This window comes from Aphis gossypii, chromosome 1 (assembly GCF_020184175.1).
Source record: "Aphis gossypii isolate Hap1 chromosome 1, ASM2018417v2, whole genome shotgun sequence".
In the NCBI taxonomy this organism is placed as follows: domain Eukaryota; kingdom Metazoa; phylum Arthropoda; class Insecta; order Hemiptera; family Aphididae; genus Aphis; species Aphis gossypii.
The window spans coordinates 66,836,366-66,852,291 of NC_065530.1; the positions used below are offsets into that span (position 1 = coordinate 66,836,366).

At 23.8% G+C, this 15,926-nt stretch overlaps 1 protein-coding gene across 3 annotated transcripts in view; it reads left to right on the forward strand.

Annotated features, from left to right (window-relative positions):
* Positions 1 to 15,926, forward strand: part of LOC114132877 (uncharacterized) — a 92,762-nt gene that overhangs the window by 51,544 nt on the left and 25,292 nt on the right. The gene's annotated exons all lie outside the window — the stretch shown is intronic.

Genomic DNA, 15,926 nt, shown 5'->3' on the forward strand with positions numbered 1-15,926 from the left:
TCGCAAAAATGCAAAATGTTAGTGATGTGAGTCTTGTAAATTTACTATGTAAAATTTTACCGATAAAGTAAATTTACAAAAAAAAATTTACAATTTATATTTTTTTTTACCACTCAAACAGTTCAGTGACCACTTTATTTGTATGTTTTTGTATTTTTTATCAAAATATTAGGATTATAATACAAATCAGGATTTTTTTTAAACGATAATGACAGTTACGTTTTTTTATTTTTTTTTTTTTGAAACAGATATTGATTATTTTTATTTTAAATTTTAGTATTTTACTATAGTTAATAATTATTAATTATTATTTTTAATAAAGCGATTAAATACTAATACTTTATTTTATATACATAATATTGTGAAAAAATTCAACAAGTATACTATAAATTGAATTTTAATAAAAATGTATCAATTTTACTGTAAATTACTAAAAAATTGCTTACGTAAAATTCACATCTCTACAAAATACCTATCAATCAATGAACTAGTGTTTACCGAAGTTTGACATATTATGTTAAAATCGACTGTAACTAGTTAAAAGGATAGTAGTGAAAGAACAATTTATTTAGAAAAAATATATTACAATAGTGATGCATGACTTGAAAAACATAAAAACAAAATCTGATATCGTTAATTTATACAACATAAGCAATTTAAATTAAACTATAAAAATGTATAACAAATTATTGAAAAGTTGAAATTTATAATAAAAATGTAAAAAAAATCATAAAAATCATCTACTCGTGTATTATAAACTTAAAAGTGATATTTGTTTGCATGTTATAAATAAATTTAGGTAGTATATAATTTATTTGATTATTAATAATAGTATTAACTTTTCTTAATAATATTAGTGAAATTTTAAAACTAAATATTGAAGTAAATTATATATATATATATTATATTTTAAGCAACATACACACTAAGTATGTATACAATTTTCATAATAATTATCTGTTAGTTTTTACAGTGTTACATTTAAAATATGACCAGGAACCCGGTGACTAGGTATAATATAGTGAAACGAATAATTATTTATGAATCTTGTATTAATAATAATATTTAAGATTTTGATCAAGGTGATAACATTGTTGATTCTATATTAAATTTCCAGATGCATTTCAAAAAATATAATCAAAATGATATTCATCACACTACGTTATATTCTTTTTCTCCTATACAGATTACAGACTGATTTATCAGAATAATTTATTCATCTTGTAGATGTAGTTTATTATTATGTTTTGAAAAGATATGATCGAAATCACCAACAATGTGACCTAGTTTTTATCTGAACAAAGCCTTTATTTTAATAATTATCCTCTAGTTATATGTATTTGTACATAAAAGGTGAATCATTTAACGGGGTAGAGTATTACACTCATTTATCAGAAAATGATTGTAATTTAAAATATATGTATATCTACATAGACAATTTTAAAACGTTTTATTTTAAAATATGATTAAGAAAATATCTGAAACATCACTATGGGGGGAAAAAAATCACAAAACTTCATTTTATGAAATGTTTATAGCTTTATAAGTATGGTCGCATATGGGTATTTCATAAACAATGAAACATTGTTTTCTTCATAAAAGTGAATATATACCTATATCAAATGCGGTCTTGGTTGTAGGCGCAGTGGGAATATTTTTAATCACCGTAGACGTATATAATATGCATGTATATTATTATCAATGACTGTTGCAGACTTGGAATAGGAAATTAATTTAACAGACGTATGCACGCTCGTCCACATCATATATAATAGCAACCATACATTTAGAACACTATAAAATAAAAAAGTTCTGTTTTGTATCTTTTTTTCTACTTAAAAATTGATTCAAAATGTATGATGTTTTACTGCCATAAACTGATTCGATAATCTTCTATCAAATTTTCCTAAGCTAATATTGTGAGTCGTAGATCCGAATTTCACTGCCGGTTCAGATTTCCGGATTGTTGATGCCGACGTTGGTATGACAGTATTTCCGGAATTCTGTTAAACTTTAATCCCCCCACCTGTATAATAAAACATTTTTATATCATCTTATCAATTGTATATCAATTAATTTACTTGAATAAGCACTTCAGTTTTAATAGTGATTTTTCTAAATCCTAACGCCGGATGACAGTTATAGTGCACTAGCATGAATTGACAATTTAAAATAAATTATAAATATTGTTAGAAAACAAAATAATATTCTCAGTACAATTAACTTTTAAAAATATAAAAATAATCAAACACATCATACCACATTTTTAAATAAAAAACTAATTACAAAATACATTATTTTAAATTATTTCAAATTAAATTTTATCATAAATTATAATCTATATTTTAATAGAAACTTGAATTTAATCAGATATCTGAAAAAATAAATAATCAGTTTTCTGATGTATAAATCACACTCGAAAAAAGCTCTGAGTTTACACATAAATCCGTGGGTTTCGTAAAATTAACTTTTTTTTTTGTTTTATCAAGCTTAATAAAATTAATATTAAGTGTATAATTTAAGAATAACCCACTCTTTTATGTTATTGTTTTCAATAAATGTCTATTTTTTTATTTGATTTATTTTCAGAAGTATAGAAATATATAGAAAATACTGAAAATCGCCCTTTATAATTATCGTAAAAACATCAATTAAGAAATTATAAAACTGTCAAGTGTACAATATATTTATTAAAAGATAATTATAAAATGTAATATAAGTATTATAATATAAGGATGTTATTTTATACCTATTAAATTTGTGCAGAGTAACGGAAAATGTCTTAATATATTATCATGTTCAATATTGATTCGGAATTTAATTTAGTATTAATTAAAACTGTGTGTTTTTTATATACATAGGAACTTTTGTAGTTATATATGATTTAATACGGAAATTTCTTCCACTAAGATTTACTTATTTATGTAATAATTAATACCTGGTTATAATTATTTTATTTATTATAATACATAATATAGTGTTGTTATTATAATATTGTAAATTCAATACCTTAGGTAAAAGTGTAATGCTATTTAGTTTGATACAAAAAATATTATAATACATTACTTATTACCCGGGATAAATATAACAATAAAATTAATTTATGTACATGTACATATTTTAAACGATTTAAGTTTTACAGATTACTACAATACTAATATTTTTATGCACATTAAATTAGTAATTTAAAATATGAATAGATTTAGATTTAATCTTTGTTCTAACTTTATCGTATAAAAGTAGTGCCAACGAAAAAAGAGTTGAATTTTATCTAAGTAAAATTTGGGTGATAAATTATCCAGTTGAATAGTATATATCTATGATGAGTGTAATTAATTATGAATTAAAATAATATAGGTATCTATTAGACAAACATCAATATATTTTCACTGGTATAGTATGTTTTCAAAACAAAATAATAAAATAATAAACAACTATTTTTGGCCAAAAATATTACATAGCATACTATATTTTTTATCATGATCTTTTTATAAAAATTAATAATTTATTTTGATAATAATATATACTATATTATAACTATTAACTTAAAGGTCAATATAATTATGTATAGAAAATAATAATAATATAGAAATAATAAAAAGTTGTTAAGTTTATACAGTTAATATTTGTTGATTTACAAACAACATACTTGTGTTAGATAATTTAAAATAATGGGCGTTTTTTGTATGTTAATGTGTTTGGTATTGACTGTGCGAACAGTAAAAATCTTTAAGATTGAGGGTGTTTTTTTTTTAAATTAAATAATTTTAATTAGATCTTGTTGGTATTTAGAGAGGTGAAAAGTAAAAATTATCAGTACTTTTTAAAAAAAACTATGAATAAAATTAAAGATAGGCATGTTGGTACCGCTTTGCTGTACATTATGTGTCAAATGAATCACTGTTTTGGATATGTTAAATTTTAATTCAATGATATGTATAGTATTATATACGAAAAGCGATAACTTGTTTTAATAAAAGTTTTTAGTTGTAGTTACACATGTATTACATTTTCTAACTTTTTGACTAAATTTTTTTTTATCGTAATCATAATAAAAATTATAAGATACACTGGAAATTTACTTGACAGATATTCCCCGTTTTGGCAGTTTTTTTTTTGGAATTATTTAAAAAACAACTTCTAAACTACTAACTTGGTCCAATTCGTTGCTAATAAAATACATTTTCAATATTGAATGTTACATTTTTTTTTTGATAAAACATAAAATTACATTCATTGATCTGAATTAAAAAAGTATAGTTGAAATCATTACCATATGGTAAATAAACTTGTAAAACAATTGAAATAAACGCACATTTAAATCGATTAAATTTTAAATTAAAGAACTTACAGTTTGTTATATAATTAAATCTATATTCTTATTCTTAAAATTAGATTAAATTATATAATACGATCATTAAAATTTTAATATAGTCATTAAAACATCGTATTATTACTATTTACATAATAACTCTGTTCAATTTATTATTATTGTTTGATTTTTATGACTGCGATATTTTGTTGTTTTACTTTAACTAAAATGAACATAATCATTAAATTTTTGTGCACAACACATTATAAAACCTTATTACTAAATCCATTACAAACGTCTTTGTGTTCTATGGATCATCGCTTTCAAGTTTATTTGTACACTGCTGAATCAATGATTTACCACATCTACGTTGACCTACTTGCCTACCTTTTAAATATTTAAACTATAACTTCAATGTTAATGTTGACTGAAAATGGCGTTGATAGCATATAAATGTCTACCTATCAAAGTGAATATACCACAACTGTTTAAATTTAAAAAGAAAAGAAAAACATTATAATATGAGATACGTAGTAAAATTGTTACAAATTGTTTATGATGTACCTAGCCCTTCTAAATGACTGGAAATAGAATATAGATTAAAGACTAGTATAAAATAGACATTATAAATTGATGTTGTGCTCTTTAGATAGTTAATATTTCAAATTCCTTAAATTATTAATGCTCTTGAAAAATCGTATAAGCGAAAATGTCAGGGATTAAAGCCAGTCTTCAAAAGTATTTTGATTGTATTTTGACTGTTTGAATACCAAATATTTATCCACTATCACTAAATAATCATGTATATTATTATATTAGTTTTATTCTTAATCATAATTTTAAATTAGAGTATAAATGTGACTGATGTCAATATGGTGAAATAAGCATTATTCCTATGTATTTCACCTTATGTACATTTTATATACTTAAATTATTATTTTTTAAGAAACCAAATATTTATTTAACAAAATTATAATATGCAATATTATACTCGCCTATGTATATAGGTATTGAATATGTATTATTTTATCGTGTCCAGGTCACGTAATAACAAAAATTGTTATACAGCACTTAAATAATCGATATTAGACCTCTACGTAAAAATATAACTGGACTGTTTAGTTTCTACCTTAAATTTGAATTATTAAAAAAAAAGATTTATTTTATTAGGTATTTAATTATTTTTAGTTATATATTTGCGTATATTTAGTACGATGTTGTTATTTTATGACAATTATATATTTTAATAGAAATAGTAACTATCATAAATAATTTAATTTTTAAAATTTAAAATATTATTTTTTTTCTATAAAGTTTGCTTTATCATTTTATATAATAGTATTTCGATCGTTAGATAATTATTATTATTATGCAGAATCTGTTATAATTCTGCTTACTCTAACTTATAAAATGTTAGAAGTTTATTGTGGACCTATTAATTAGAATTTAGAATTAATTTAGAATACTGATTATGTGTTTCTTTAAAGTAAATGTACAATCTATAGCAGTTAGAATGCCTGGAGCATTTACTATGTAACATTATGTTGTGTAGTTTGATAATGAATTAACGTAGAATTTAGGGTTGGAGTTGACTGCAGTAAACTATAAATTAAAGGTCACAATGTACAATATATAATATTATCATTATGAATACAATCTATGGGGTCTTCTATGAATTATACAAGTTTTCGTTACAAAATATACCAGGTTCAGGTATTTATGGATATTCAATTAATAATTGATATTTTTTAACAGGAGGTTTATTTTGAAAGAAATAATTATTTTTAAAAAAACCATAAACTTGGGGTAGAATCGTGATTTTCCAAACGAATTATTTTAGAGCATTGATTTTAAATTTAAATACGTCTGACCGACCTACAATACCCAACTTTTTTTTATCTTTTAGTTATAAAACGAAAATCCTTAATTGGTTAATTAAATGTGTTATATGTAATATGTATGTATTAAGAATTATTAATAAAGGAATTATCGAATGACAAAATACAATATAGGAACAAATACATCTACAACAGTGACACAGTGTAGATTACAAATGCTTTTCCTCTTAAAAACCCTATTATCTTCAATAAAGCTGAAAACTTTTTCGAGTAGTACCTACATAAACAAATTTAATATCCTTTGATCATTATAATATTATATAGAGTTAACGGGACACTATATATCTCCGATACTCCGTTATCTTCGTTAGTGTACAATAATCCAATATTAAGTAATAACATAATGATGGTGAATGATAATATGTAGCTATTATTACTATAATATCTATTTGTTGTATTTTCATTAAATTCAATTATTTTATAATAAGAATACAACTTTTATGTTTTAAAAATCGATGGCTTGATGGTCAAGTCAAATAAAAATGGTATCTCATGTTTGGTGAACGTTTTTGTATCAAAAAACCTTCTACCTGGTCGATAAAGGGTAAAAAGCCATTGATTTCACGCGAACCCTATACAAAAATATTATAAATGGAAAATTTCACTGGCCTTTTAAATTCAATCACCAAATTTTAGTAGTAGAATCCATTAATCAAATACAAAAAAAAAGAGAAAAATGTTTTTTTCGTCGAAAATTCTGTTTTGAATAAAGTTTGAAACATCTTTGAAAAATTGAACGGTCCATTTAATTCCATTTTTTTATAAACTCAATATACAAGGACAATATACAAATATTTCTATATAATTTTAATGTTACACGATCAGTTTTTTTTTAATATTATTTATTATATTTATCGTTTATTTAACTCCTATTAATCTTAGGGAAAATTTTTCTTAAAAACCAACCCATCATTACTATCATATAAAAAAGCACTATCTATGATTGAAGAAATTGTTAGTGAATAGTGTAATCGAGTTACTAATATTTAGGTTTATACATTTTAAAACAATAATTGCTTTGTTACAGTATCAGTAAAACATTTGTCGGTTGCGTCATTTACTCTTTATGTGTCAGTGTGTAAATGTAGTGATGGCTATTTAAATTCATCTATATTGTATTAAATTTATAATTAATATGAAACGATATTCAAATCGTTATTATTTAAAAATATAATAATACGAATTTTTAATAAAATAGTTTATTTTTTAGATTCTGAGTAGATCTATAGAGTATTGATTTAACGATATTCGTATATTTATTTTTATTTTTACTTCATTCATAACCTCTTGGGGCAGTAATAATCCGGTTTTTAACTTTGAGTGCAGTTTCTAGTAAAGAAATTGATCTGATTGGTACTTTGTGAAGGGAGGAGCAAAGTTCTAGTATTTTCTTAATAATCGAGAAAAAGAAAAAAAGAATAAGAAATCGTCAATTTGTACACAAAACCGACAATTAACAAATTTTATTTTGTTTGATAAACAAAGTTTGTTCAAATTTTAATAAAATTCGTCATATTTATTAAAGTTGCAAATTTATTTTTTAGTTAAGAATTTATAAAGTGTTCAATTTTTATATTTTTATAGATAAGTATAAAAAAAAATGTAATACAATGTTTCCAATAAGTTATTTATATTGTAATGAAAATGTCTTAAAAAAAGCACTTTTTTTATAAAAAATATTTTAAGTGCAAATTTAGACAAAATTAGATATTTAAATAAACAAAAACGATTTTAGTTATTTTATTGTAATTTTTCCTGTTATTGGTTTAAGTGATATCAGGCAATCTATACTAAAAAATCACAATAAGTATTATTATAAGTGTTATGTGATCCATGAGGTATGAAAGTAAAAAACATAATTGTGATTTTATAAATTATTGAGCTACCTATTATAGTGGCACTTAGCTTAGGATTGATCTCGATTCTCGAATAATGTATACTCGTATTTTAAAAATATTTTTCGTAGATACTATTGAAAATTTTATCGTATGTTATTATATTTTATACACACAATGACATTTGTAAATATGATGTTTTCTAAAAAAAAATGTGTATAACTAATTAAAAAATTGAACGCTTTATCAAAATTAAAATAGCCGGATTTACTTAGACCGTGGCGTAAATAAACATAAAATATAGGCAGATGCTCAATATTGTTTTTTGAATGCAATAATTAATCATTGAATTAATATTTAATACATACCGCGGTGTATTACTGCAGTAAATCTTTATTTTTCGCTTTAGACTTTAATATTTTGAATGAATGTACTTCGTGTAGATAGCATTCAAGTTAAATTCATTCGAACAAATTGTAGAGATTATGCGTGTTTAATGATATTGCAGTAGGTTAGACGTGATATAATTGTAACTCTTGCTGCACTATACTTATTAGTAAACATAAAAACCACTAACCAGTGTATAAAATATTTAAAAATACAAAAGTATAATGTGACAGTATCATTATTATACAGTATACTTACTATAACGACACATAATATAATACCTTTCAATTAAAACTTAGTATTACGATCGTAGTGTATTCGTTCTCGTATAACTGAACTACTACCACGGTTAGTGGTTACAGAATAAAACACCAGAATCATTTTTTTATTTTCATTTAGTTTATTCAAAGCATAACGATGCTTGTTTATATATTATGTTTCTTTTACCATTCAAATGCCATTAAATTATATTATTTCGTTCATAAAATAACATTTATTTTAAAGGTAGGTATAGGTACAATAGGTACATTGAATTCTTATTTACACACGTATATACACCGTTTTATTATTATTATCACGCCTTTTTAAGAGATTTCAAAACATTTTAAACTCATTTACACTGAACTATACACAGACATCTAGGCACAATTGTTGTTATTCATTTATTCATAAATATATAATAATATATTATGTTATTGAATATTAAAATAATCTTTTGACTAATTTTAAACAAAAAACTTAGTTTTAAATATAGGTATAATAGTAATCTCAGTACGAAGATCTATTGCCAAATTATTTTCATTTTTCATACAGTGGTGCCAACTTTTTAATTAATGTTTTACGAACTCCAGTATGGCCTTTTATTCTTATATACCTGTACAGTTGTACACCAAAGAATAGTCTATTTTTCAACAGCCGCCTTAACTTCTTTGTCTATGCAGAATTAATGTTCATTGGTGTGAAAATAAAATGTTTAATTACTCAAGCCGATAATATTTCAAGACTGGAGAGCGTTACCAAACATCCTAGTCGAATAAGTCGAGATGATTTATTGTGACATTATCAGAATTTGACGCAATTTTATGTGAAAAAACTATTTTTTTCTGATAATTAAACTGGCAATGACGTAAGATGGGAACCATATCACCTTCTATCTAAATGTATACATAAAATAAAGGTAATAATAACTTATTATTTGTCTACATTATTTTATTGGTTTTAACCTTTTTAAGTTAACTTTCGTAAAATATAATTTTATACGGATAAAATAGTACACCATAATATTGATATAACTGACAATAAACGCTTTAGTCGTAGAGCATAGCAGCAGCAGCTGATGCGTGATTAAAAAGGAAAATACGACGAATATGGTTATAAGTTTAAAACTATAAAATAGATAATTTAATTACGTTCATAGTTTTTGACTTGTCCAATAAGCATACTTTACTTTTTTATAAGTCTATGAGCGTAGACAGCAGTTACTTATCATCGCGAATTATGATTACCGGGTTATAAATAAAGTTAGAGCAAGTAATAACTTTGGTCGATTGATACAATTATATGGTCAATGGCCCCTATACCTTACCTATACCTTATAATTGAATCTGAATTTGTTTGTCTTGTCTGTAAAAGTGTAAACTAATTATAGACTAATAACATTAAAAAAAAAAATACTGATATTAAAATTATTTTCCATTTTTATCTATAAAGGTTAAAAAATACAATGAGTTTTACTTACTAATATTCTTCAATTAGCCATGTAAATTATTTTTAATTGTCTATTTAAATGTATCCATTGCTATTTTTTTTTTTTAATTTGATAAGGGTATGCCAGATTTTTATAATTTACATATTATATATAAAAAAATATTCACTGGCAACAGTAGTATAAAAATATTTTTATTTTTACTTCCTCCTTTTTATTGGATATTCTGATTACACCACTGCATCCTGATTTTCAATTTCTCATCACTCATCTCAATTTTCTTGAACACACAAATAACATTTTTGTTTGAAAATAAAGGATACCTAGTATAATCTCTTCACAGACCTTTTTAATAGAATAAAAGAAAAAATATTTTAATCTCTTACACTAACCTTTTTTTATCTGGCCACTTAAGCTTAGATTTTTGGGATGTTCCAAAAAGTTCTAACTTCTATGAAAAAAAAAATGGTATTACATCATCATATTCATATGAAAATATTAAATAATATTTTAAATAACATTTATTTAACATAATAACTCGGATGGTTGTTTTTATAGATGTTATGTAATTTATTTTAGACATTTTATTATTTTTAAAATATTTGAATTTATAAAAACTTAAAGATTTCAAAGTTTCGGTTTATAGTTTATACTGATAAAATGTTTTTTTCAAATAATTATTTAGCATTACTCCATAACAACTACCTATGCATAATTTTATCACAATAAATATACGACACTATAAAAAAATGTTAGATTATTTATAATGTAAATAGTTCACTATATACAATTATATTTAATAAAATTCCAGATAATAAATTTATTTCACTAAATCCATCCCGTTTGATGATTAGAAACAAATTGACGAATACTTGTTTTTACAATTTTTAAAAATGTCCATTATGAATTACTATTATATTAATAGGATTTTTGTTGTATACTTACTCTATTCGCTGTGTTAAGATTCTAGCAGCAATTAAAGTAAACCCTAAATGCATACTGTAGTTCTTGAACAACAGTATCTTTAACATGTTCCAAAAAACTATAATAGCAATTATAGTAAATATTAGTCATACAAATGATATAGTCTATTAAAATGTAGATATTTAGTTGACTATTCTGTTGGTAGATGGTAAAAAATATTTCAATAAAGCTTTTTTTTTTTTTTAATTTAACACTAAGAAATTAAAAAAAAATATATATGAAAAGAAAAGGCATGCATAGAAAGGTTAAAAACAAAATGTGAATACTTATCGAAAACATTTTAAAACACATTGTAAGTAATAAATTATTTAGTATTCTTATTCATTTTAGAGATAATATTATCATATTCCATATAGACCATTACCATTATAATTTATAGCAATACATCGTAATCTAATTTAACTAGATGCAGGTTATTATAAATTTATAATAGCATAATAATGTTTGTGGTAGCTGTGCGTAGTATAATATAGTATCTAGTTATGGGCACAACTTCTACCAGTTGCGGCATAAAGATATAAATTACGATAAATGATATAATATACAATATATACTTCAGTACTAGGTACGTGGTAAATGTTTGTATGGTTGTTGTATTGCATTTATCCACTGTGGGTCATCCGAATGACCGTTCGGTTGTATACCTGTTTGCTAATTTGATGAGGATTTCCTTTATTTGGGATAATTTCAGAGACCCTTTTCAACGGCCAATTACCGTATTTCTGACTAAATACGAACCACTACCGTCTTTTGTGGAACAAAATTAGTACAGATTATAGTGTTTAACTGATTACAGATGCTCGGAAGGTCTGTTACACTATGACAATATCATTAGTATATAATTAAATATTCAAATTCAGAAATCATGTTAAATTACTAAAAACAACATTAAACAATAATTATTGCTGTAATTACTGGAAAAACAATAAAAATAATACATTATTGATACTTCTAAAGTAAACAATTCATGATAATAAATAAAAATAATACAAAATAATATACATATGTTGACGTAGATACTATAAAATTATATATATACTTACACAATATATTTATAATATTGTCATATTTATGTATAAGTAACTTAAGACAAAAATAATATTTAATAGTCGAATTTGTAGTAAAGATGTCTTTCTCCCAGTAAAACAACCAATACATATTATATATACAGAGTGATTAATCTATTTCACGGGTATTTAAAATAAGGTGTACATTGAATACCCTACACTGGTAGATGAACGTTGAAATCTGTGTATCCGTTTATTTGTTCCGTTTTTTTAATATTTTAAAATCTTAAAATATCCATCAACACTTCCAGTGAAAATATCATGATTATCGATTTCATTATAACTAGTATCTCTATAGTTGAAAAAAAAAGAGCCGTGAAAACAATTATTAAATTAAACTAGCCTGGGTGAACAATTCATGTTGGTGTTTAAAAAACTATACAACAAATTTCTAGCCATACATAATATTACCTATATGTATAAAATGTTTATGTAAGATATTTATTTGGTAACAATTAATTGAGGGAAGATAGTGCTTGATATATAGTGTATATATCGTTCGATAACAATGAACGGCAAACACGATCAAGGAAAGTCACCATGTCTGTCGTACTGTCACAGTCATTCACGAGTCCGTAGTGTTGACTGTCGGCTGTCGTATTAACGTGATTTCTGAGTCACATATATGAATAAATAATTATCATTAAAATCAGTTAAAGATTTTATCATCGTATATATTATTCTCTCGACTAAAACACTTATATAATTATCAATTATTTTGTCATTAAAAACGTATAAAATGTATACTACATAAATATACTTAAGGTATGCAAATAAATTATGTAAAAGATTTTCTGTAGTTTTCTACAAGTACCTAATAATAATAATAAACACCTTCAGAAATATAAGTTGATTCTTTAATTAGAATCATATTCGAAAATGTTAGGAATTATTATTGAATTTAAATCTAATCAAGGTGCCTACACACTGCAGCGGTGGCGGTGGCAGTAGCGTTAAAATGAATCCGAACACAGTTTTACCGCCACCGCCGATACAAAAAAAATTTTACCGCCAGTGTGTGGGAACCTTAAATCCATTTAGTATACGATACTAAATTTACTTATTTTTTCCGATTGACTTACCGCTTTTTAAAATTAAAATATTTAAAACTAAGTAAATACGTTCCTTTTTAATTTAGAAATTGAATATCGGTTGTAAATTATGTTAACTTTAAATTTATGTTAATAGTGTCTTCTTAAAGATCATGTCGATGTACCATAAAAACAGAATTCATTTTTTTTTTTATTTTGAGAACACAAACTGCAATATGCTTTTTTTTCTACACCATAAGCATACTGCCATAAGTACCTACTACCCAACTTTTGCGATTACTATAGATTTTAATACTCACATTTTAAATATTATATGAAGTATTAAATAAAAAGATAAATGGTTATTAAGACAACTTAAACGTCAAATGAAAATTCAAAACTATTATTTTTATAAATGACATTCAAAACTTTATCTAAGCTTACATTACATGCTATTCATGATAATGTAATTGAACGAAACAAAACACTAAGTCACAATAAAAATAACACGATTAAACTTTGAACGTATTTAATGTTATCATATAATATAACATATTATAATACTAAATAGTATAATATTTATTTATATCCTTCTACATATTATATCTAGTATTAGCACTACTTAGGTGTACCTGACATTTGGTTTTGAGATTTACTTTATATTATGGTTAATTTATAGAAAGCATAACTATGGATTTTATACTTGCAGCCTATAAGTTCAAAATATATCAATTATTTAAATACACGTGTACTTTGAATTTCAATTACACGTGTAATTCTATATACTTACAGGTATTAATACAGTTAAGCTATCTGTACACGGTATCCTTATACACATGTTGGTTAATACTTGGTAAAAATCACGAGCTACAAAATTTGTACGTTATATTATAGTGTAGTATGATTTTCTGCAAATGTATAGCTTTTTAAATATTTGTATTATTTATAGAAAATATAAAAGAATATTATAAAATAATTACTTTGATAGATTTTGATATTGATAATATATTTTGACTAAAATTAAATACTAAGACAAATATGTAAAAAAACAAAGTTTCAAAAGAAAAATTACCATCTTACAAATGCTTAACTTTGTATACTAATTACAATGGACTATCAATCTGTTAAATTTAATTACTCTCACCCACAGCTTAAATTTTTTAAGATGAGAATTGATTTAAAAATGTAGCTGAAATCAATACTGAAACTTATTTAAATTGGTCTCAATTCTTTTAAACATAAAATATTTTAATTTTATTTAAAACATTTATAAATAAGTATAGTTAAGCTTAAAAATCAAAAAAAGCTTTACTAAAATAATATTGAATAAACGCTTAAAGGAAACGTAATAGGTTAATACATACGAAATATAAAATCACTGTATAAAACATGAAGTTTCAATAATAGCTATATTATATATTTTGATAATGGTATAATTGGGTGCAGTTTATTATAATCTTTTATAATAATCAAAAGTTTTTATTTTTCAATTTGTAATAACTGTTAGTAATTTGTGCACAAATACATATTACAATGTACGGTATATTATAATAAAGGTCGTTCATTTGTGAAAATTGGTTTGAAATACTATTTACTCGGTATAATATTCAATGAATGGGTAGAAAAATATGTTCATTTAAAAAAAAAAAATAATTTGCCACACCACTAATCCCTGTTTAATAACTGTATTTTTATATTTTTAGTTAATCCTACTACTCTTCTGTACTGGACATATATTTTATGGGAATTGTCCTACTCACAATTTTCTTTCTAATAGTTTGTAAATAATTTGTTTTTACATTCCTGGTGTAAAAAAATTATTTCTGTATTAACTTATTATGATTAACTTAAAATTTTTACAAATAGATGGTATTTTTAATGTTTTTGACGGATTATAATATAATACACTTACGTAGCCAAGCGAAAAATGGGAAAATTGTTTTTTCTGTAATACCTATAGTATAATATTCCAGTTTACACATGTTTTAATAATGTTTGTCAGAATCCATTTTGACATTAATAAAAAAAAGAAACCTTAAAAATTGCGTTCTCCATAAAAAAAGTTTTTTTGTAGTAAGTACTCGTATGACAGAATTTGTTTTGACTTTTCGGAGAAGACATTTTATTAATCGTGATCAAAAAACGAACATTTAATTTTGAACTCAGATTATTTGACACAATTTTTTGTGTAGATAATACTTCAATAAAAAAAAAATAATAATAATAATATAATAGTAGTTGTGTTTGTGTACTGTGTATACCTATTATACCAAATAGAAATTCCAATAAGTGGATGATATTGATCAACTATGAAAACTTACGAATGCCCGAAGACAATTCAACCAAACTCTATAAAATCGGAAAGGTTTACGATTCTTTATTATTTATGCTAATAAATCATAGGTTGGTAGCTGTTTCCAGTAGAGACTAACAATAATGCAAAAAGTGCTCTATAGTGCTCGTTTTTTAAGAACTCAAATTTTACATACCTACCCAATACAACCTTATGCTTATAAGATAGTTTGCATCTTTGTATTTAAAAATAAAAACTCAATTTATAATAATATGTATTATTATTGTATTTGCATAAAATAAACTATTATTATTAGTATCTATACTAACTTGAGAGTCGAATCGTTATTATGACATTGGTCGCAGCAGCTATAATCTATGTAAATACACAAAAATATTGAAATGACGATGTTAG